Source organism: Malania oleifera, chromosome 3 (assembly GCF_029873635.1).
Source record: "Malania oleifera isolate guangnan ecotype guangnan chromosome 3, ASM2987363v1, whole genome shotgun sequence".
Classification (NCBI taxonomy): domain Eukaryota; kingdom Viridiplantae; phylum Streptophyta; class Magnoliopsida; order Santalales; family Ximeniaceae; genus Malania; species Malania oleifera.
This window is the reverse complement of record NC_080419.1, coordinates 12369942-12377759: the sequence shown is the minus strand read 5'-3', so window position 1 is coordinate 12377759 and position 7818 is coordinate 12369942.

Below are 7818 nucleotides of genomic sequence, written 5' to 3'. Positions count from 1 at the left end.
CACTGATACACACACTAAAACCCACACTATTACACACACACGCACACACTTAAATACGCAACAAGACACATACTTAAATGGGCAGTAAAACCCACCTACACACGCCACTAGCTCACACCCATGCGCACACACTCGTTTCACGCACTGACTCACAATCACCGAAACACACCCCTCACTTACAGCCCACACACACACACACACACACTGTTACATGCACCGAAACACGCACTGTTTCATGCACTCACATAAAACACCCACAAAACACACACTACACAGTTTTTAATGCCCTGCAATACACACCACCCATGCACTAACCCATGCACCCACTCACGTGCACACCCGCACAAACACCACCTATCCATATACCCATGCATGCATGCACTCACACACACATGCATGCACGCATTCGTATACATTCACATACACATGCATTCGCACGCCCATGCATGCACGCATGCAGTCAAACATACACCCACGTCCACATACATACATATGCATGCATTCACATACACTTACCATGCACTCACACACACGTGCATGCACACATTCATATATACTCACATGCACATGCAGTCTCATACACATGCATTCGCACACCCATGCATGCATGCATGTGGTCGCACATACACACACATTCACATTCATACACGTGCACATCCATGCACGCACACACATTCATGCACGTGCTCATTCATGCATGCACACACATTCATGCACGTACTCATTCATACATGTGCACATCATGCACGCACATACATTTGTGCACGTGCTCATTTTTGCATGCACGCACATTCATACACGTGTTCATTCATGCATGCACATACATGCACGTTCACACATTCGTGCACGTGTTCATTCATGCATGCACACACATTCATGCATGTACTCATTCATACGCGCACACATTCATGCACGTACACATTCATACACGTGCACATCATGCACACACACACACAGTCGTGCACGTGCTCATTTATGCATACACATGCATTCATGCACATACATTCATGCACGTGCACATCCCCACACGCACACACATTCATGCATGCACCTATCATGCATGCACACATTCATGCACATGCTCATTCATGCACGCGCGCACATTCATGCACATGCTCATTGTCACGGGTTAAGCTTGTTCAGGGCATTATGCTTGCCTATGACCGCTTATCTCGTGTGTTTGGGATAGGTTTCCATCATGTAAATACTAGTGTAAGGTTATTTTCTAGTATTTCTTTCATTGTAAGCCAAATAAGGCAGTATGACTCCTCGGTCACTTTGATGTTTCCTAGTGCTAGAGTGAGAATGGCCTAGAAAGCTCTTTAAGGGAGGGTGAGTGTTCATCAATCATTGTAAAACTCACTAGCAATTGTCAACGTGCTTAGCCTACTTGCCTCCCTCGCTAAGTACAACATGTCAACGGAGGATTTGTTAATGAATTACGTTTGCTTCAATATTTACTGTTTGGTTGCCACGGCTTTCATGAATTGATTATTATTTCCGCTGCTATCTGATTGAATGTTAATGAAAGTGCTTCGTGGATGAATGTTGGTAAACAAAAGGCTGGCTAGTTAAGCAAGAGTGCTTTAGCTAGCGCCGCACGGCCCTTCACAACGGTGTGAAAAAGGCGGACCGTGACATTTGGTATCAGAGCCCAAGTCGGTGACACTTGGTGAGAGCCCAAGGTTGAGTTGCTACGTGAATTCGATTGCCTTCGTTGTTGGGTTTGGAAAGCTTTGGTAAGTGACCATGGCACCAAACAATGCTGAGAGAATCAGCGTGCTGGAAGCACAGGTTGAAGAGTCAACCAACACTATGGCCGCGGAGGTGGCCCAGATAAGAGAACTTGTTGATGAAGTGAGGGGATCACAAAAACATCAAGCAGGTTTGATAGGCGACATGTCAGAGGACTTTCGCCACACTGTGGAAACTTTGCAAGCCCGGATGGCAGATCTGGATGCAAAGGTAAATGTGATGGTTCTTGCTATGGGGAACTCCAACACTCCGGGAGTTAGCAAGACCAAGGTGCCAGAACCCAGGACGTATGGGGGTGCCCGAGATGCCAAGGAGTTAGAGAACTTCTTGTTTGATGTGGAGCAGTACTTTCGCGTTTTGAGGATGACCTCAGAACAGGCAAAGGTGGATACTGCGACCATGTACTTGGTTGGTGATGCCAAACTGTGGTGGCGTACCAAGTACCGAGAAATTGAAAATGGAAACTGTGTGATTGATAGTTGGGTAGACTTGAGGAGAGAGCTCAAGGCCCAATTCTTTCCTGAGAACGTTGAGTATAATGCAAGGAGAAAACTGAGAGATCTTAAGCATATGGGGTCAATCAGTGAATATGTGAAACAATTTTCTGCTTTAATGTTGGATATTCGGGATATGTCGGAGAAGGACAAGTTGTTCTATTTTCTAGAGGGGATGAAACCGTGGGCAAGAACTGAACTTCATAGGCAAAGGGTTCAAGACTTGTCAACTGCACAAGCGGCTGCAGAACGCTTGACAGACTACGCTGGTGATGAGACCGCTTCGTCCAAATGGTTTGGCGGAGAGGGAAATAGTGGAAAGTCTTTCAGGAATGGCAAACCTAAGAGTGGGGGAGCCGACGCTAAATCATCGACCTCACAGAAAGTTTCATCGTCTCAAGGGTTCAACACACCCAATGGAAAGGGGAAGAGTAAAATTGAGTGTTTCTTGTGTCGAGGTCCTCATAGAGTTTTTGAGTGCCCTCACAAAGCATCACTTAATGCCTTACAGGCTTCCATTGTTGAACAGGCAGTGGAAGACGATGGGGAAGAGGATGATGCCCCGAGGGTGGGTTCAGTGCGATTGGTGAACGCATTGGAAAAGCAGACCAAAATACCGAAAGTTACACGAGCAAAAAGGTTAATGTTTGTGGACTTGAGGATAATTGGGAAGAGTACTCGCGCTATGGTGGATACGGGAGCTACTCATAATTTTGTTTCGCAGTTGGAAGCAGGAAGACTCAACTTATCCTTAGAGAAGGATACAGGACGCGTGAAAGCAGTTAACTCTGTAGCCCAGCCTACTCTGGGAGTAGCCAAGCAAGTGGTGATAAAGCTTGGATAGTGGGAAGGTCATGCGAATTTCACAGCGGTGCCATTGGATGACTATCCAGTCATTCTAGGAATGGAGTTTCTAATGGGGATGAGGGCAGTGCTGATGCCTTTGGCTGGTTCCCTGTGTCTGATGGGAGATCACTCGTGCATGGTGCAAGTCGTTGCAACGAAAGGAGACGAAGGGAAGTCCCTTTCAGCCATACAACTCAATGAAGGATTGGATCAGGGTGAGCAGACACGTCTAGCCACGGTGGTGGTAGACAAAGAAGTAGGCCAAGAGCTGGAGCCTACGACCATCCAAGCGGTGTTGGATGAGGATAAGGAGATGTTGCCAGATAAGCTGCCTCACAATTTGCCTTCACGACGGACTGTGGAGCAAGAGATCAAGTTGTTATCAGGAGTGAAACCACCTGCTAAAAGGCCATGTTGGATTGCGCCTAGAGAGATAGTAGAGTTGGGGAAACAGCTTGATGAAGTGGAAGCGGGATGTGTTCGCCCTTCCAAAACACTGTTGGGAGCATTGGTGTCGTTTCAGAGGAAACATGAAGAGCATCTACGGAAGGTGTTCGACAGGCTGAAGGGAAACAGTTTGAATTTGAAGAAGGAGAATTTCTCTTCCGCTCGTTGGAGCAACAAATTCCTTGGTCAAGCCGTTGAACAAGGTCGTATCCGTAGGGGTATGGAGAAGGTAAGGAGGATTCAAGAACGGAAGATCCCCACAACAATGAAGGAGTTGCGTTCCTTTCTTGGCCTTACTCGTTACTGCAGGAAGTTCGGTAAGGGGTATTCGCGGAGAATGACTCCAATGACAGGACTACTGGGAAGGTATTATTGGCCGCACACGCGGGATGATGTGGTTAATTATACCAAAACTTGTCTCACTTGCCAACAAGACAAGGGGGAGCGGAAGAAGTATGGTACTTTCATGGCCGCACCAAAGTACTGTTCGGCAGAGGGGACGACACAATTATTCCTTGTGACTGTTGTGAAACATTGGGGTATTCCCCAAGTTATTATTTGTGACCAAGATTTAATGTTCACTGACAACTTCTTGACAGAGTTTTTCAGGATATTCAGGTCACACCTTGACATCTCTTCGAGTTATCATCAACTGACAGACGAACAGATGAAGAGATTCAGAGAGCTACTAGATGAGTACTTGCGCCATTGTGTCAATGACAACCAGAAGAGTGGCGTGCAACTACTTGATGTGGCTCCATTCTGTGACAATGCCCAAAGGCGCTCAACAACCAACAAGAGCCCTTTTGCGCTTATTACAGGCCAGCTGCCACTGTTACCTCACACAGTGGGCGAGCCGTACAGACGAAAGAGTCCCAGGGGGTACATCTTCACCAGCGAAGGGAGAAAGAATGCAGAGTTTGCCCAAGCCTATCTGGAGAAAGCTTCTAAGCAGATGAAGAAGTGAGCAGATCAGGAGAGAAAACCGCAATTTCATGTCAATTGCCTCAAGCCATTCAACGCCAACACCAACGACCTGAGCAAAAGTCAGTCAAACAGTGCAGAGTTGAAGACAGTGCAACCTGACAGACATGATGTTGAAGAGATCCTTGCAGACAGAAAGTTCCTATCCTCAAGGAAGAAGCGGCAGAAGTTCCTAGTGATGTGGAAATGCCTTGATGATAAAGAAATCAGCTGGATTTCTGCGGAAAGATTTGAAGCCATTCGTGGACAAAGTTGAAGTGTACCTATCGCCAAAAGTCTACGAGGACGTCGACCGCATAAGTGGGGGAGAATGTCACGGGCTAAGCTTGTTCAGGGCATTATGCTTGCCTATGACCGCTTATCTCGTGTGTTTGGGATGGGTTTCCATCATGTAAATACTAGTGTAGGGTTATTTTCTAGTATTTCTTTCATTGTAAGCCAAATAAGGCAATATGACTCCTCGGTCACTTTGATGTTTCCTAGTGCTAGAGTGAGAATGGCCTAGAAAGCTCTTTAGGGGAGGGTGAGTGTTCATCAATCATTGTAAAACTCACTAGCAATTGTCAACGTGCTTAGCCTACTTGCCTCCCTCGCTAAGTACAACATGTCAACAGAGGATTTGTTAATGAATTACGTTTACTTCAATATTTACTGCTTGGTTGCCACGGCTTTCATGAATTGATTATTATTTCCGCTGCTATCTGATTGAATGTTAATGAAAGTGTTTCGTGAATGAATGTTGGTAAACAAAAGGCTGGCTAGTTAAGCAAGAGTGCTTTAGCTAGCGCCGCACGGCCCTTCACAACGGTGTGAAAAAGGCGGACCGTGACACTCATTCATGCACACACGCGCATTCATGCATATGCTTATCCATGCATACACATGGTCACGCATTCGTGATCATACATGCATCATGTGTCATTCGTGCACGCTAGCATACACTTGAACACACACAGCCCATGCGTTAGGCAACGCGTGTTGACTCAATGGTTTCGACCAAGACCTTAAACTGGTTTCCCCCAAACTGATTAACGTTTGATCAGTTCATCATTCCCGAAACCGATTCATGCTAGTTTTCTCCATTTCACTTGTATATTATTATTTAGATATCTAGAAAATTCACAAAAAAATCACAAAATTCTCAAAAAATCCAAAAAATATTTTCAAATTTTCATTTCCATGGTTTTTTTTTTCTTGTGCTATTTTAAAGTTTGGGAAAAATCACATAAAATCTCAAAAATATTTTCACTCTTGGAAAAAAATCACAAAAATATTTTTTTTAGGCACATAAAATTATTTCCATCCCGAACAAATTTAAAAAAAACCTCCCGGAATAATATTTTTTTACTTAGAAAAAACTCATAGATTTCAAAACCCCCGGGCGTATATTTTGTACCTTATTTTCTCGATTTTTCTTCTCGATAATTGCAACCAAGGGCATAGACTCTCCAGAGTATTGGAGTGCCCCGGTTCTGAGGGAATACCTATATAGTATTTTCATTCTCTTGATTTTTGAAAGGGAGTAATTTTGACAGGCTTATTAGATTTATTTTGGAGATAATTTTTTATTAATCTGGTACTAGGGGGTGCTAATACCTTCCCCTCGAGTAACCGTACTCCCGAATCCGACTTTGGTGGCGCAGACCGATTCCACCTTTAACGGGATAGCAATCATGTGTTCTAACCGCATTTCAAAAGGTTAGTGGCGACTCCATCACACATTGTTTTCCACGAAAAATACTTTTTCAAAATCACACATCCATTCTTCCCAGTTCGTAGCCGTACCCAATTTTTCGCCAGAGAGTGGTTCTCTGGGCAGGGTCCAGGACATCGCGACAGTTTAGATTACCAAATGGGTGTGGATTGAATTGTTATATGAACATGCATGAGTTGTGATTTTCTGAAATGAGATATAGGAACGGGGTTCCGAATTGTTTCAGGTTGTGAAAGAGTGTCTAGCTCTATATCCGAGGGTGTGAAATATCACCAGCCAGTGACTGGCAAGAGTGTCCGGCTCTATATCCAAAGGCGTACAATACCGCCTTTCCGGCTGATCACCGAAGGGTGTGGATCAACCAGTTGTATCGGCCATGGGAGCCTGGGGTTATGCCATGTGCTAGGGACGCCGTGTAATGTGGGCCGACTTCGGTCGAAGGGTGTGACAACATCAGTTACTTGATCATGTGTGTGTGCGTGATGAGTATTATATTGGATTTGTTTTGTGAAAATATTGGAATTGTATTGAAATGTGTATGTTTTATGTCATGATAACACTCATATGCCACATACCGATATAACGTGGATCTGCTTTACTGAGAAGTGTCTCACCCCTATCGTACGTACATATTTTTTAGGTCATTCGAGTATCCGAAACTAGCATCCTTGTGTTGGGAGCGTAGTGGTCGGTGTACTGCGGGAAGTACTTGTGTAAGTACTAGGACTTTATCAGGTTGTCTTTTTGGGTTGTGGTTGACACCTGGGTTTATGTATTGTATTATGGAGCTTAGACTCCTTTTGTATAGACTCTGGTATGGTACAATGTATGTACAGAAAGAACAGTTTCCGATGCCTATTTGTCATATATATGAATGTGTACAGGGTGTACGGGAACTCCATGGGGTCAAACCCTAATTCATAATGGTGTAGCATTGGTATTTTATATGATACAGGGACAGGTTAGGTTACTAATTCACCCCTGGGTCCCATTTTCGGGTTCGGGACGTGACATCTGGAGTGCCATTGGTTTTGTATTGATGAATCATCTTGTATACTTCTCGTGCTCGATAAACCTATAACAATACATTAACCAGCATTCGAGCAAGCCTTTATCAAAGCACCAACAGTTATATGATCAGGTTTTATATGTTGTGTCTCGGCCTCTATTTCTGCTAACACATCAAAAGACCGATCAACTGCTCCTGATTGACCACATGCAGTGATAAGTGCATTGAAGACAACCTGGTCTTGCTTCCTTTTCGGTTGTCTTGCAGTTTCTCAACATCTTTGTTCGGTTCTCCCCTCTTCTACGAAAGTTGTCTTCGGCTGGTGCATCTCCCACGTTCACGTTCAATTCGGTTCCGTGTCAGTTCTCCGTCCCAGCTGGTGCATCTTCAGCACTCTTTGGTTCTCGTTTTTTTCCGTCGTCTTGGCTAGTATTCTCCAGTATCGTCGGTGCTTACAGCTGCTTCTCTAGAGCTCTGTTTCAGACTTGCATGCATGTGGTCCTCTCTTAGCTGCATCTTTTTTTTTTTTTTTTCCGACATCTTTCCACAGTTCTCTCTCGGCTCTCTCG